This window comes from Heteronotia binoei, chromosome 17, assembly GCF_032191835.1.
Source record: "Heteronotia binoei isolate CCM8104 ecotype False Entrance Well chromosome 17, APGP_CSIRO_Hbin_v1, whole genome shotgun sequence".
NCBI lineage: Eukaryota > Metazoa > Chordata > Lepidosauria > Squamata > Gekkonidae > Heteronotia > Heteronotia binoei.
The window spans coordinates 36,251,854-36,270,047 of NC_083239.1; positions in this window are offsets into that span (position 1 = coordinate 36,251,854).

The following is an 18,194-nucleotide window of genomic DNA, read 5'->3' on the forward strand; positions in this document are numbered from 1 at the left end:
GCAGTCTGGGACCAACATACCTATGGAACTATATCTTCCCATATGTGCCCTGGAGAGCCTTGAACTTGGCTGAACAACATCTACTGTTAGTCCTGGCCCAAAAAGATGCTCACTTAGCCTCAATAAGGGCCAGGGCTTTTTCTAGGCATACCAATCACCAGGTGGGGGTGGGGGTTCCCCTGATTTTGGGGACTTTCCCTGATGCCAGCTGGTTGGCCAGTGGGGAAAGCCCCACCCCAACAGTTTTTCATGTCCTGATGGGCACTGTGCTAAGCCCTAGTCATGAATCTGCGGCTTGCATGGCAAGCACACCTACACTTGCTTTTTCCAAGCAGGGTCCATCAGCTTGTGCTTTCCAAGTCAGGATCTCTCAGCTTGGAAGGCACTGCATCCACAGTGTGATGAAGCCATTGTGCATAACACCATCACAATGATGATGGCCCTGCCATCTCTTGGAATGCCCCCAAATCACCCCCTACTGCGGAGAAGAGGCAACCTGGCAACCCTAGCTTTTTCCGCTCTGGCCTTGGCTTGGTGGAACACACTCCCATGTGAGATCAGGGCCCTGTGGGAAGAGGAAGAAGAAGAAGATATTGGATTTATACCCCACCCTTCACTAGGCTTCCTAATCCCCAGGTCCCAGAGGGGGATCCCCCGTTTTTACAGGCTTCTCCCCACCCCCAGCCAGTTGACCGGCGGGGGAAGCCCCGCCCCCAACAATCACCATGTAGTTTTAGAGCTCCTGCAGGTCGGTTTTTAAAATATGTGCCTTTAAGACTGAGCAGGAAGCAGGAAACAGGAAGGGCTTTGGAGAATGGCCCCTCCCTTTGTTTTGCTTTTGTTTTCAGATCAAGTAAAGTTCTGCAGGAACATGATCCAGTAAGTATTTGTGTGTGAGAGAGAGGGAGGGGGAAGTGGATTCCCTGGTTTGGAGGCTCTTCCCCACTTTAGAAAGCAGGGGGGAGGGAAATGTCTACTGGGTACTCTATTATTCCCTCTGGAGAATGATTCCCATAGGGAATAATGGGGAATTGATCCGCGGGTATTGGGGGCTCTGGTGGGGCTATGTTTTGAGGTAGAGGCACCAAATTTTTAGTATAGCATCTAGTGCCTCTCCCCAAAATACCCCCCAAGTTTCAAAACAATTAGACAAGGGGGTCCAATTCTATGAGCCCCAAAAGATGGTGCCCCATCCTTCATTATTTCCTATGGAAGAAAGGCATTTAAAAAGGTATGCTGTCCCTTTAAATGTGATGGCCGGAACTCCCCTGGAGTTCAATTATACTTGTCACACCCTTTTTCCTGGCTCCGCCTCCAATGTCTCCTGGTTCCACCCCCAAAGTCTCCTGGCTCCACCCCCAAAGTCCCCAGATATTTCTTGAATTGGACTTGGCAACCCTACCCTTCACCCTGAATCTCAGTCTGAGAGCAGCCTACAGTCTCCTTTAACTTCCTTACCCACAACAGTTACCCTGTGGGATAGGTGGGGCTGAGAAAGCTCTCCCAGAAGCTGCCCTTTCAAGGATAGCTCTATGAGTGCTATGGCTGACCCAAGGCCATTCCAGCAGCTGCAAATGGAGCAGTGGGGAATCAAACGTGGTTCTCCCAGATAAGAGTCCACACACTTAACCACTACAGCAAACTGGGCCTTTAGACTTTTCTTTTTATTAATTGAGAACGAGTTTATATATTTAGCTGTAATCTTGCTTTTCTTTAACTCAGTCAACTGTGCAATTGGTTTAATAGCAACAACTAATTTAATTGTTCTGTTTCATTTGTTTACTGGTTTGTACTGGTTATTGCTATTAGTAAGCTTGTCATGTACATATACAGACAAAGATCTTCCCTATTAGGGGATCTGAAATTATGTGATGAGATTTAAAATTCCATTTCATAGCTTTGGATGTAACATGACTATTAAAGCTTAATAAAGTTTATTTTGAAAATTAAAAAAAAAATGAGTGTCATTCCTTCTAATATTCTCTTGATAGAAGCTTTTTGAAAATAGGTAATAGTTAACTCCAGATCTTTCTTTCCTGTCTGTCTAAGTACTACTAATAAGAAGGAGCCTTATGTGATGGAGTTGAATTTCTGATTACTCTCTCAGGGTCAGTGAAAAGGCATCTTTAGAGATCAGTTGATTAAAAAAATTGGCAAGGAAAAGATACAGCTGGTGTGAGGCACCATTTAGGCAGTATTTAGAGGATCTGCAATACTTACTTTGAATGACTTCATAAAGTTCTTAACAGCCTAAGTGTAAAAGAAAGTGATTATTCTTTCATGCTTTTTATTAATATACATGTGGAGGGAACTTTTTAGCTTTTTCACATTGACATACGAGGACTGTCCACCTGGGTTTAGCTAAAGTGTTGGGAATCTACAAGCATTTAATGTACTGAAAGACATCGGGGGGGGGGGGGGGAGGTTCATATTGAATTGATCAATGACAGCTGAACAAACTCAAGAGATGGAACAGACAGCTGACTTTTTGGACCAGAATTCAAAAGTTACCGGTGGTCAATCCCTCAATACAGAAAGGCATACTTGGGAAAAGAGATAAGAATATCCTATCCTATCCTGCACCCATAACTTTGGTCCCTCACCTCATTCCATTTTAAAATGGAGCCAAGAAAAATGTCTGAAATCCCTCAAAGAAGGGACAAAACTGTTCCCACCCTCTATACGGTAATCTGAGGATGGGAGTCGAAAAGCAAATTTTTAACCGAGTAAACAATTCACCTTGGCAAACAATGCTAAGGCAATGTGCAAATAAATTCTCCTCATCAGTTTCTCAGTAGATGCTGGAGTCCCTAATTACCTAGCCTTTCTCTATTGTAACCAATGCAGGGGTAAATTTCCATTGAAGCCCACATGGAATGCATTCTACAATCTATGAAAGATACAGGTCTGTGTTTAAAAATACCTGAAGATTTTGGGGGAGATCCAGGAGGGGTTTATGGAGGGGAGGGGCCTCAGAATGGTACAATACCAAAGAGCCCAGCCTTCAAAGCAGCCATTTTCTCCTGGGGAGCTGATTTCTGCCAGTTGCAGATCAATTGTAAAAGTGGGAGATCTCCAGGCCTCACTTGGAGGCTGGAGACCAACACAGACCCAAAATTACTATGGATAATATACCAATACAATTTATGACAACATTTAAAGTGGAACAGGTATATTATTGAAGTCCAATACTGAAGTCCAAAATCCTTCTTTTGGTTAACAGTAATAATGTCCAATTCCAATACTGATATTCACACACAAGTTCACAGTGGATAATCCAATTTCAAAAATCCCATGAATGACGCTACAAGACCATTAACATTTACTTCATGTTTCAGAGATATCTTCAGACACAGAATTCTTAACAACGCCAAAAGGTCATTGAAGACATAAATTTACAAGTTTCGTATGCGACTGAAATGGCTCTGTAATTCTTTCTATCAGGCAATTGCTCAGATGACTCTTCTGGAATTGCACATTTCTGTCCCATAGGAATCTTGTAAATTGAGCAACCCCCCCCCCCCATGTGACTCAGTGATGTTATCAGTGCAGGGGTGGAGTGACATAAATTAACCTTGCCTAGGGTGCCAGACAATCTAGAGCCGGCCCTGTGTTCCATCATTTTATATTGCTCATTGCTGCATCTCATAGAAAGCACTGTGCATTGGCAGTCTGGGGTTTCAATCATTTCCTTCCATACATTTGTGTCTCCACATTACCAATCATGTGTATGTATTGCTGAATCACTGCAGAAAATGCTACCAATATGGACAATTTATTGAGGAAGTTCCTGGTGGACTATTGCTTTGGGACACTGCAGCAACCAGGAACACCCTAATCCAAGTGGTTCCACCAGTGTGAGCTACAGCAAAGGGTCCACTAAATTCAGGTTTCTGCAGTAATTGAAATGGGTACACAGTCTTTGTCACCTATATCTGTGTCTAAGCCAAGCAACTCCTGCAACTCTGCCAGCAGTGCTGGGACTGCCTAACTCAGCTCATTCCAGGGTAATTTGCTCAGTTTTAATTTAAACAAGGTAGTTATCCAGGGAAACCCAGTCCATCCCCAACCACAATGTAGAAACTTGTAACAATTAAGGGAATGCATTCTCATCAAATTCTTGGGGGCACTGAAAAATCAAGGGACAAGTTTAAGAGTCCATTTCTTTTCTTTCATGGTCACCCTTAGTCCTCACCCCACCCCCAGGAAGGTGGGTAGTCTCTGTTGAGACTAAGATTAAGCAGTATTGGATGGAATCTTACAATATTTCTGTGAAACTCATTTACATCTCATATTTTACTCTTTCTGAAAAAACAATCAGAAAAAAATTCAACAAGAAGAGACATTCTCCACACATTGTACAGATTGGAGTGGGAGTTTCTTTTAATATGTAGATAATTTGTTGTACTTACATGAGACATATGTTTCATTAAATCCAAGCCATGCTAAATTTAAAACAAAACAAACCAGTTATTCCTTCACATTTACATACACTGTTGCAATGCCTAGTAGATAAGATCTCTTTTATCACCTTCATCGAGTTTATCACAGGTTCAAGGACAAAATAGGAGAACAGGAAGCAGATGAAGCCCTTGGTTGTCCAAACAACAATTCAAGTCAGACAAAAGGAACTGGTATGTCATGGTATGGTTAGAACAACCTGTGAAATTTATTGTCACAAGAGGTGATAGTGGATACTAGCTTAAATAGATTCAAAGGTGACTGGATGAATTTGTGCAGCACAGGTCTAACACCTCAGGTGGATTTTTTAAAAAAGAGACAGATACAGGATTTCTGCCCTCCTGAATGCTGGTCTCGCATTTTCAGGATACTGATTTGCAGCACTGGATATTTAATTTTTGAAAAGCACATGGGGATTTTTACTCTGCATAATTCCACAACTCAGTTAGGTAGAGATGCCCATCTGGCAACCCGATCAAGATCAGAGATGGCACCAGGGCTTTTTTTGCAGTGGGAACTCCTTTGCATAATAGGCCATACACCCCTGATGTAGCCAATCCTCCGAGAGCTTACAGGGCTCTTAGTACAGGGCCTACTATAAGCTCCAGGACGACTGGCTACATCAGGAGTGTGTGGCCTAATATTCAAAGGTGTTCCTGATACAAAAAAAGCCCTGGGATGCACTATAATAATATGACTCCTTTTGCAAAGGAGACACTCTTCATAAACCTGCTATCTATAGCAAATGTGCAGTTTGTTTGTTTGTTTGCAAAACAGAGCAAGAAAAACATTCTGGAACTATATTACAGAACTGGCAGTGTATGCTTTAATATGGGAACAGTTGTTATACTGAAATTTGTCACAACTTAACCCATGAGAGGGAAAATCAGAGCTTTTCTTTTTTTTAGAAAGAATGAACAGGAATGCAGCTCCAGATGGCTTGGCGCCAGGGGGTGTGGCCTAATATGCAAATGAGTTCCTGCTGGGGTTTTCTGCCAAAAAAAGCCCTGGAGGAACTAGATATCATATTGGAAATTTACTTTGGCTACTGTAGTGTATGAGAGAATTTTAGAAGAAAATCAGCTAGTGTTTAATAGATTACGGCAAAGCTTTTAACTGTGGATCAAGAAAAAATATGGCTGGCTTTAAAAGATATGCGTTTACCGCATCTAGTGTTTTGATGTACAACATATTCTCTGGACAAGACACCACTCTTTGACATAATATGGAGAAACAGAATGGTTTTCAATTGGTGTCAGACAAGGATGTATTTTATCTCCCAATCTCTTCATTCTATATACAGAATATACCATAAGGAAAACTAGATTAGATTTAGATGACTGTGGAGTGAATGTTGGTGGAAAGAGCATTAATAATGCAGATGACACCACAATACTAGCAGAAAATAGCAAGGGCTTGAAAGAACTCCTGTTGAAGGTTAAGCAGAATGTTCCAAAGCAGGATTACCGGTGAACATCCAGAAGACAAAAGTAATGACTGCTAAGAAATTGAACAGCTTTAAAGTTGCCAGTGAAGAGATAGAAATTGTTCAAGCTTTTCTGTTCCTTGGCTCTATCATCAACCAAAAGGGAAAATGTCCTAATGGTTGCTTCAAGTTCTGGGACCTTTGACTTTTACTGACAGAAACTAAGGCCTCAGCTAGCAATACTGTTGTGGTTGTCAAGCAATGGTAACAAAGGGCATTTGTTTCTTTAAGCTGTAGATGCTGCTTCTATTATTTTGTTCTTACTCTTTTAAACTCAGTATACTCTTTAAAAAAACAAAAACAAACCTGCAGCTTTTTTCAAGTTGATAGAAAGATCTGCCTTGGTTGGTCATATCTCTCCATTCTTTGTCTTTAGGTGTTCATAGATTTAGCCACATTGAGAATTAGATGTATTGACACACAGGGTATAGAGAGTGAACAGAAGGAACCGTTTCTCCCTCTCCCAAAATATGAAAACTAGAGGGCGTCCAATGAAGTCGATGGACAGTAGATTCAGTACAGACAGCAAGTGGATAAAATGTGGAATTTCATGTCAGAGGATATATAATGATGGATTAGACAAATTCATGTAGAAGAGGTCTATAAGTGGCTACTAGCCATAGAGACTAAAGGAGAACCTCCACATTCAGACACAGTAAACCTTTGAATTCCAGTACCAGGGGAAGGCCTAGGCCCCTGCGTCCTGTTGTTGGCCCTCCAGAGTAATTGCTTACCCACAGTATGAGACAGGGTTCTAAAGTTGGTGGATTAGCCATCTGATCTTGCAGGACTCTTCTTATGTTCAATCATTTTATGTTGTTCACTGCCACAGGAGGTGGTGGCAGCTGCAAGCAAAGCCAGCTTCAAGAGGGGATTGGATCAACATATGGAGCAGAGGTCCACAGCGTATTGTTGAAACTCTCCATCTGGGGCAGTGATGCTCTGTATTCTTGGTACTTGGGAGGGGCAACAGTGTGAAGACTTCTAGTGTCCTGGCCCCACTGATGGACCTCCTGATGGTACCTGGGTTTTTTGGACACCGTGTGACACAGAGTGTTGGACTGGATGGGCCATTGGCCTGATCAAACATGGCTTATGTTCATTGCTGCCACAGAAAGCACTGTGCATTTGTGATCTGGGGTGTCATTCTGTTCTGTCCATGCATTTGTGTCTCCACATTACCAATACATGTGTATGCATTGCTAAACCATTGAAAAAAAATGCTACAAAATGGACTATTGGGGAAGTTCCTGGTGTTCTGGCACACTCCAGCAACCAGAAACACCCTAAAGTAGGGGTGTCAAACTCATTTGTTATGAAGGCTGGATCAGAAATAAATGAAACTTTGTTGGGCAGGGACATGTGTGCCATAAAATGTAATGCCAGACAGAGTAATTCTTTGTGCATTGTACAGTTGGGAGTGGATGTTTATTTTAATATGGAGATAATTTTTTGTACTTACATTAGATGCAGCTTTAGCTCCATCCAAGATAGCCTAGATGCAAAACAAAATAAACAGTTATTGCTTCACATATACAAGCACTGTTGCTATGCCTAGTAGAGGAGTGCTCAAACTGTGGCTCAGGAGCAACATGTGGCTCTTTCACACATATTGTGTGGCTCTTGAGGCCACCATCAGTCAGCTTGTAGAAGGCATTTGTCTCTTTAAATCACTTCTCCAAGCCAGCCAGTGACTTGGACAATGCATTTAAAGTTGCTTTCTTTCCACCTCTCCCTCCCCACCTTTTTGCCTGCCTGCCTTCCTTCTCTTGTGGCTCTCAAACATTTGATGTTCATGTCTTGCGGTTTTCAAACATAACATTTATTCTATTTGGCCCTTACGTTAAGCCAGTTGGGCCACCCCTGGCCTAATAGATAAAATCTCCTTTTTCACTCCCATCTAGCTTATCATGAGTTCAAAGAGAAAATAGCTCATCATATTGGACTCTTTCTGAAAAACAACCAGAAAAAATACATCAAGAAGAGACATTCTCCACACATTGTACAGCTGAGAGTGGATATTTCGTTTAATATGGAGACAATTTGTTGTACTTACATTAGATGCAACTTTAGCTTTGTTGAATAAATTCTAAATTAAAAACAAGATTAAAAAGTTATTCCTTCACATTTACAAACACTGTTGCAATGCCTAGTAGATAAAATCATGTATATTTTGAGTTTATTATAGGTTCAAACAGGGGTCATTTTGTAGAAAAATAGGTGGTGGAGCTCATTAGCATAACTCATCAGCATTTGCCACCCCCCACCAGCCAAAAACAACCCGATGCAAGAAAAGAGAGCCCCAGGTGAGTGAGACCTGCTTGGGCTGGCCAGTGATCCAGCCAGCTCAAGCAGACCTCACTCACCTGGGGCTCTCCTGGGGTGCCCCCCCAAGGCAAAAGGCCAGCAAGCCACCCACTGCCCAAAATCACATAAGAAGTGGAGAAAGGGTGGCGTGGGCTTCTCCGGGGGTTAATGAGGGCTGCTGGGGGCATGGCAAAGCTCCAGGTGGCTGGCTGACTGCCTGCTCTCCTAATCCAAGGATTGTTATGCAGCTCTACCTACTATTCAATGGACAAGGTAGGTGGGGAAGAGGAGGGGGGACCTTCAGAAAGGTTCAGGAGTTGCGCTCCTGTGAGCTCCTACTGAATCTGAGGCCTGGGTTCAAGGATAAAATTGGAAAACAGAAAGAAAATGAACCCCTTTGTTGTCTGACCAAAAATTCATATCAGACTAAAGGAACTAGTACATCATGGTATGGTTAGGTAGAACTGTGAAGCTCATTGCCACAAGTTGTGGTAGTGGATAATAGTTTAGATATATTCAAAGGCTGCTGGATAAATCTGTGCAGGATACGTCGATGCCTTGGAATTTTTTTTATTTTTTTTTTAGACAGATACAGGTTTTTTGCCTTCCTGAATGCTAGCCTTACATATTTGGAATATTGATCTGCAAGAGTGGATATTTAATTTTTGCTAAGCAAATGGGAATTTTTAATTTAGTTAGGTGGAAATGCCGATTTGGTTCCCCATTCAAGAGCAGAGGCGGCACCAGGGCTCCCCCCCCCCACTTTTAACTAGAGAACATCAAGAAGTAATGACTGTTAAGGAACTGCACAGCTTTAAGGTTGCTGATGAAGATGTTGAAATAGTTCCTTGGCTCCATCATCAACCAAAAGGGAGAATTCAACTGGAGAAGGAGGAGAGATTGGATTTATACCCCACCCTTCACTCAGTATCTCAGAGTGGCTTTCAATATCCTTTCCTTCTTTCCACAATAAATACCCTGTGAGATAGGTGGGGCTGAGAGAGTTCTGAAACAACTGCTCTTCAGAGAACAGCTCTGAGAGAACTGTGACTGACCCGAGGTCACCCAGCTGGCTGCATGTGGAGGAGCGAAGAATCAAACCCAGTTCTCCAGATTAGACTCCACTGCTCTTAACCACTACACCAAACTGGCTCTCAGACTGAGAAAGAGATTGAGAAGGGCAGCCATAAGGAGCTAGAAAGGTTTCTTAAATCTAAGGGTGGGTTTTTGCTAATCAAAATCAAAATAATTCATACTTTGCTATTCCCCATTGTTATGTATGTGTGTGAGTTGGATAAGGAAAAAGCTGACAGGAAGACAGTTGATTCCTTTGAAATGTGGTGTTGGAGGAGAGTTTTATGGATACTGTGGACCACCAAAAATGACAAATGTATTCTAGATCAAATCCAGACTGAATTCTCCCTCCCTAGAAAATAAAATGACTAAACTGAGGTGATTGTACTTGTGATGATGAGAAGACAAGACTCTCTGGAAAAGATAATAATGCCAGGAAGTGTTGAAGGTAGCAGGAAAAGAGGAGGACCCAATATGAGATTGATTCTCAGTTAAGGAAGCCATGACTGACAGTAAACTGTTAAGGATAGGCAGGGCTCATTTTGGGCAGGAGCTCACAGGAATCTTTAAATTTGTATTGTGTTCTTTCTTTTTTACACCCCCCCCCCAAAAAAAAAACCTTGTTTCTGGGCTCCTTTGTTCAAACCCCTTGTGAGAATTTTGTTGAACGCTTTAACAAACTTTCTAATATTTTTTTCACAAAAAAATTGGGGAAAAAACCCAAAACATATAAAGCAGACAAATGAAAATCTTCATCACGCCATTGTGGCCACAGAGGAGAAAGCAATTGAAAAAGTATGATGGGAGTAAAGTTTTATTATGACAATTATAATTCAAGAAGTGTTTTAAGGCAGATGCTGAGGGAATATAATTTAGTATATCTTCAGGTGAAGTCAGGGGTATGTGGCCATATGCAAATGAATTGGGCTAATGAGCTCCAGCACCTCTTTTTCTATGAAATGACCCCTGACAATAGGACATTTTGGAGGCCATTAATACACAGGGTCTCCCACCATAAGTCATTATTTTTTACTCATAAAAAAACCTGAAAAAAAAATGATTCCTAGGCGTGAAAGCAATTGATCTACTGGGGAATCCACAAAAGCCCCCCAAAGTGTATTTAATCAAATGCAAGACTATGTTTTTTCCCAAGGGATACCATAAAAGGGAGGATATCTTAAATTTCTATACAATGGATAAAGTCTACTTAGCCCAGCTGGATGATACCTCTATTGGAGCTCTAGCCCCTTTAAAGCGATGTCCGTCTGCAACTCAGGAGGTTGATCCCCGGAGCTCCTTTACGGAGTCTAAGGTCAGCGTGGGCCTTAAAAGGAACGTGCAACAATTGGTTCTACAGCCCAATAAGGTTTGCATCACTGTTTGTCCTTATGGCAGGAAGACCCCATGCTGGAGAAGTAAACTTTTAGCTAAATCCCATCTCTGTGAACTTCTTCATCTGAACTATCACAAAATTGACTTGATTACCATTGAATCTCTTAATGATCAGTCTCAAATGCAGAGGATTCTGCTTACCTTTCAATCCTCCAACATTCCTTCACTAATTTTGAGGCGAAAGAATTACCTATGGTCAAAGGGGTTTTTCCCTGTTCGATCTTTTATTAACTCTCAAACTAATGCTCTGCTGCCTAACCTGTCCGCAGGGGTCAGGACACGAAGTAATCCCCATCTCTTGAAGAACGCATCATCTTCAGCGGCAAAATATAAGGCTGCAATGTGTCTTAAGGTATCCAGATCTGGTCAGTCCCAAGCAAACCCCGAGTTGCATAATGAGTCATCAGTGCAGCCCTCTATGGATGTGACGCATAGTCCCCTTAATGTTTCATTAGAAGATGACCTTTTGCAGTCATTTGGGAGTCTTCCAGCAAAAGATCAACAGGCGATACTCATAAGACTTGAAGGTACTAAGCTGCAGCTGCAAAGGTCTTTAGAGCCGGGGAAATCAGTTCCTTCAATCAACCTAGATCCTGCAAGCAACCCCCTGCCCCCTTGTCCCCCATCAGCTGACTTAATTGATCTGTCTATGGAACTCTCTCTAACTGGCTCAAGGGCACCCCAACATAATGGTTGTATTTTCACTGATGACTCCAGGGTTCTAGAAAGGATATCCATTATCGATTGACTACCAGCTAGGGAAGCCACAAGGAAGATCCACATCATCTCCTGGAACATTGCTGGGTGGAAGAGTAAAGCGAATGACTCAGATTTTTTGGACTTTTTGAAATCCTTTGATTGTGTCTTCCTTCAGGAAACATGGGCAGAAGACAGTTTTAGACTGACGGATTTTAAAGTTTTTAATCTCCCCGCTTATAGATCTCACTCTAAAGGTCGCAGTAAAGCAGGCATGGCTGCTTTGGTGAAATCCAGCTTACCATTTAAGGTGATCCTCTTGGATCCTTGCCCGCCAATTGCCCAGGCTTTATTGCTGTCCTCCCCAGCACTGACCCTAATCATGATTAATGTTTATTTAGCCCCTTCTAATGGTGAGCTGGAGTTTGATGCTGTCTGGGAGAAATTTTCTGACTATGTGACGTCTTTGTCTAGGAAATTCCATACTGCTCAGCTCATGATTTTTGGTGATTTTAATGCTCGGATAGGCAGTAACAATCAGAAATGGATCTCTCATTTTGGCTTTGAAGCGGTTGAATCCCCTCCACTACAACTATGTTTACCCCGTTGTTCTAAAGATACTTTAACCAATAAGGCGGGTCTTAGATTAATTGAATTCTGCATAGCGCACAATGTTATAATATTTAATGGTCTCTCCAAATTTCCAGCTGCAAATGACTTTACTTTTTTTTCCACAAGGGGTTGCAGTGTGATAGATTTTTGTGTGGGCTCACCCAACCTTCTGTCATCTATCGATAACTTTTACATCGATCCGCGCACAGAAAGTGACCACCTGCCCCTAACTCTATCCCTACGATTGGATCTGGAGGTTAATATGGTATCACCTTCCCAATCCATGAAGGCCCCTGAGAATGTTCTAAAAAAAATCAAGTGGTCCCCGGCCCTAGAAAGGGAGTTTTCTTCCCTCTTTGGCTCTGAAGTGCTATGCAGATTAAGGGATTCAATCATAAATTCCAATTCAGATGATTCAATCCTTTCAGGATTTTCATTATTAATTGATTATTGTAGTGCCAAAGCTAAACCGGTGATCTTGTCTAGGTCTAGTTTCTCCAGCTGGTTCGATACAGATTGTTTAGCTTGGAAACAAGAACTGAGAGCTCATTTTAAAGAGGCTTGTCACTCCAAAGACCAATCAAAAATTAAGGCCTACATTGCTTACAAGACAGCCTACCTGGAGCTTACTACATCCAAAAAGAAAGCTTTCTTTCAGAATAAATGGGACCAACTTTACCACTCGATAAAATCTAACGATAATAAGGCCTTCTGGAGAATCATTTCAGGTAATCTAAAAAACAATTCTGTTACTGACCCAAATATCTCTGAGCAAACATGGGTTGATTACTTCTCTAACATTTTTGCTGCCCCATGTGCATCCCCTCCTATCTTAGCAAACCCCTCAGTTACTGATATGCCGGTCTGGCCTCCAGTAACTCTAGAGGAAATCAGTGAGTTATTGAAGGATTTAAAAGCGGGTAAAGCACCTGGCCCTGATGGCCTTCCCGCTGAGGTATTCACAAAGTTTGCCGATTGGTGGCTCTTGCCCCTTGCAAAATTGTTCTCTTTTATCGATCTGCATGGCTCCATCCCTGACTCTTGGCTTGACTCTATAATTATCCCAATATACAAAAAGGGGGGGTTGGAGTTACCAGAAAACTTCCGCCCCATTAGTTTATTATCTATAGTGGGCAAATTGTATGCAAAACATTTAGAACTCCGATTAACTGACTGGATGCGCCTAGGCAACATCATAGGTCCTGAACAGATTGGCTTTTCCAAAGGCAAATCTGCTATGGATCACTGCTGCACTCTGGCCTTCCTTGCTGAAAAATATATGCATACCGGGTCTAAAAAATTATATGCTGCCTTCATCGATTTGAAGGGTGCTTTTGATTCAATAGATAGAGCCCAACTATGGATCAAGCTAGGTTACCTGGGAATGGACCCTCGTTTGCTGTTTCTCTTGAGGAAACTTCATTCTAATACCTTTTGCCAAGTGAAATTTTCTTCTAGCGGTGACTTGACTAGTAAAATCGCAGTGTTAAAGGGGGTAAAACAAGGTTGTGTGCTGGCCCCACACCTTTTTAATTTATTTTTAACTGACCTGGCACAATTTTTGACCCCTATCAATGGTCATCCGCCTAAACTTGCAGGCCGAGCGGTCCCCTTATTACTTTATGCCGATGACACTACCATCCTCTCTTGTACAAGAGTGGGCCTGCAAAGGTATTTGAACGCCTTTTATGACTACTGTAATTGTAATTCACTTACTATCAATTATACCAAATCTAAAGTAGTTGTCTTTTCAAATTGCTGGGGCCCACAGAGATGGTTTATTGGCAATTCAACAATCGAGCAAACAAAAAATTTTAAATACTTGGGGATCACTTTTAACCACAAGTTAAGCTGGGTTTCACATCGTAACAACACCATCAACTTGGCTAAGTGTTCAGCTGCTCAAATTAAACAGTTTTTCTTTGCAAGGGGCAACCAATTAGTTCCAGCAGCTATTAAAGTATTCAAAGCCAAAACGCTTGCCCAAATCCTCTATGGTATCCCTATATGGATCTCAGCTTTTACCAGGAAAGTGGAGGGCATTCAAGCCTCATTCTTTAGACAAATTCTTGGTTTGCCAAAATGTGTGTCCTACTTTGCTCTCTGCTCTGAAGTGGGTCAGTCTTTGGTGGAGACAAAAGCCTGGATTGCAGTGTTTAAATTCTGGCTCAAAATTCATTTTAGAACAGATCCCAACAGCCTTCTTGATTGTATGAAAAGAGACCCATATATTTCTTCCTGGACAGCAGTGCTTCTGTCTAAACTCAATCAATTGGGGTTAGAGGTAGATGATTTTTCTACCTCTGAAGAGTCATATATCTTCAGATGTATTAAACTGAGACTGTGGGAATTGGAGGAAACGAAATTACGGCCAACTCTCCCTTATACTTGCTCTCCAGCTTCCTTAGGTCTTTATGCTTTTTGTGGCCAAATGCCCAATTATCTATCAGACCTAACCACTCCAAGTCATCGCAGGGCATTTATGTTGGCCAGACTAAACGCGTTTCCCTCCAAAGTTTTACAAGGGAGATATCAGCGAGTCCCTTTAGCCGACAGACTTTGCTCCTGTGGAGCGAATACCCCTGACTCAATCCAGCATATATTGCTTGATTGTTCTTTTTACCATAACCTCCGTAAAGATTTATTTGGCAAGCTTTCTTTTTCTCCAGATTTGTCTATTCTGCCACCCTGTTATTATTTATTGAGTGATACTGAGGGGGTGGTTAGTGAGGCTGTGGCAAAATTTCTGGCTGACATCCTTAAATTTAATTCTGACCATGTTTGAATGTATCTGTAAGCTCGGTTTTATTTTGATTTTATCTCCAATGTTTAAATTTTTATATTCTGTGTATTTTTATCTGAATCTATTATGCCATTAAAGGTTTGGTATGGTAAATTTCTATACAAATTAGTTACTTTTTGTATATATAGCATTTTTAGGAGACAAATCATCTTCCTGGTAAATAAGTAAACATGGCTAGAATTTGTGTCTTTCACATTTTGTTTCCTCTCTTCTACTTCTAAGAATCTCAGGGAAGCATAATGGACTTTCCCTTCCACTACCTGCCCCCCCTCCAGTGCCAGATTAAACCCTGTGGAGGCCCCAAAGCAGTCAAAATCTCAGGGGGCCCCTTGCAAATTATCTCTGAGTTGGAACACCCACCCTGCTGCCTACAATCCCCACTGCAGCCTGTAGGCACCTTCTCAAAAGCCCCTTTGACAAAACTGGGGGAGAGGCAGAGAGAGACAAACTTGGCAACGACACCAGCAGCAGCCACACCAGGCAAGTTGGGTAAAAACCGGCTCAGTTGCTGCAGGCTGAGAGGGCTGCAAGCAAGGGAAAAACTGGGGGGGGGAGCTGGCCCAGAACCCCTAAAGGTGTGGGGGCACATAGGCCAATGCCTAATAGGCCTAATTGTTAATCTGGCCCTGCCCCCCCCTCCAACCCTGTGATGTGATCCAGGCTGAGTGACTGGCCCCAGGTGACCCAGACTACAGTTTCCTGGCTCAGGAGGAAGGGAAGTCTGAACCTGGTTCTCCCAGATTCCCCCATTGCCAGTTCCCATTCCTCCTGCATTTCCTACAGAAGCATCAGGGCTGAGGACAATGCCTGAAAGAGATGCTTTTCCTGAAACCTCCAAAAGATGCTTTTTGTCCTCCTGCAGCCTCTTTTTCTTCATGGGCTGAGAACAGGTGTGGAGGAGAAGGGAGGTCACTGTTCCCCATCCTCCCTCACACTCATTCTGCTTCTCAGTTCTGTGACTGTTCAGGTACGCAGCAACAATAGTGGTGCCCCCTTTCCCCTTTGCTCCTCCTTTTCTCCCTTTGCTTCCAAGGCTGAGACAACTTTCCCCTCAGAGCACAATGCACAAGACACTCCAGTTGTCTCTGAATTCATGCACCAGCCCTTGTTCACCTCGACCAATTTCACACTCAGCTTACCCCACTGTCATGTTCCTCTTCTCTGCGCAACGTCCTTTGGATTTCCCACTATTTGCTCCGGAGCTGCAGCAAACATCGCAGTTTCTGCATGGCAAATGGAAACTTGTTTTTAGTGGTTTCCATTTGTTGCATGAAAACCACTATGTTTGCTGCAGCTCCGGACCAGATAGTGGGAAATCTGAAGGATGCTGTGCGGAGAAGAGGAACGTGACAGCAGGGTAAGCTGAGTGCAAAATGGTCCTCCTCTTTCCCCTGCCAGCCCCATCTCTTCATTGGCAAACCACTGCTTTGAACCACTTTTGCCAACCCCCCTCATGGTCACTGTTTGGTGCAGTGGTGGCCATACTGGTCATCTAGCTCCACCCCTCCATGTAGCAGCTTCACCAATCCTTGCTGAGCTGCAGTTGGTGGCAGGGGGACACCATGCCTCCTCTTTCTTCAACTTTGTGGCCATTCCCCTCACACTATTTTACTTCAGTCTCATAGCCCTGCCCCCTACCAATTCCCTACTTCTTGGCAGCTTCAACCACAGGTATCTCACAGTATGTGCCTGCTTATCCGCCTCCCCCCCAGTAGCCAGTTGACTCCTGGGTCATATGTTTGATACTCCTGACTTAGATGGACACAAAAGAGAACAAGAAAAAGGTTTTCTCCCTTCCTAAATTCTGGCTTCACATACCCAGGAAATTGATCTGTAAGAGTAAACATTTAATTTAATTTTTATAATGCAAATCTAAATCATTTCCCTGTATTCCTATCCGTAATACAATTAGGTGGAGATGCTCATTTGGTTTCATTTTCTTGGTACAAGCAGCAGTATAATAGAAAGGTTGTCAGTGATTATATATATAAAGTGATTCTATTATATAAAGGAGACACTGTTTATGAGTCTGCTACTTGTTTTGGATGCTTACCTATAGGAAATGTGCAGTTCTTTCATTGGTTGTGAGAAAATTTCACAGACATCTACTAGCATACGGGACACTTGGAAGATTTAACACATGAACAACTTTTAGAACTCACCTCAAAAACCCCCCAGAAAGGACTAGGAGCCTAATGGGGAAGAAAAGAAAACAGTTATTCATACATCCAGATGCTGTAGTAATTTTTAATAATAAGTCTGTGTCAGTACTTTTCTAAGCAGGTCTGCTCAAAATCCCACTCAGGTCTATTCAATGGAGCTTACATCTGCCCTTAAGTTCGCTATTCTAGTCACCTCCAATCATTTTACTAAAGTGTATAGAGAACTGGGAAGCAAGAGATATCTTTTTTTTTTTGTCCAAATGCAAAAAACTAAACTAAACTAAACTAAAATGACTTTTTAAGGGCTCCAAAGTTACAGGATGCACAGAGAATAGAGAAAAAAACAGTGAGTGTACTGAAACTATTTGTTTAGGTCTCTTTACAGAAGTAAAGTTTTGTGTTTTTAGAAGGTGAATATCTGAGAAGTAAATATTAATAAAGGACAACACTGGGCACCCTGTGGAGTAGGAGGCAGCCTTACCGCTTCACTCTCTTTGGGGCAAACTATAAGGATGAGAAGAATCACAACCACAGCATGGAGCTTCATTTCGACGTCTCTTTGGTACCCTTCAAAAAATGAAAGTGCACCCATAGCTGCTGTATTTATACGGTGAATCTGTCCTTGAATTTCTGGCCTGGGCAGTAAAGCACAATGGCTCCATGACCAAGAGTATCATCACTTTTGCCACTCAGGAAAGGTTAATCCTCTTCCTGTGCTAGGTAAATATTGTTTCCATAGGCCAGTGGCCAAGTTGATGCCAAAGAGTCAATGGCATTGTTCTTCCTAAGAACGTACAGACATGTGTCAGAGCAAAGAGATGACACGTCGCCATCATAGAACATTTTGAACAATATCACCCAAGAGCTGAAGTAACCTACTTGGGAGGGTGTGGGGAGAGATCGCAAGCAAATTCTCAATATCCAATTCTCAATAACCCCTCCCCTACTGTCCAGATCAAAAATCAGAAAACATGACTAGGGTATATTAAAGGTTTTTAAGGGGAGCTTAACACCATTACAAAACAGAAAAAGAAAAAAGAACAGTGACATCAGTATCAAGGAGAAAAAAAACCTGAATTTTTGTTGGCCTTTGGGTAGCGGTCATGAATTCCTTTCTTGCTGCTTTCCAGTTCACAGGCAAGACTATTTTAAGTATACCTGTAAGCAGTGTTCCCTCTAAGGTGAGTTAGCGTGAGCTAGC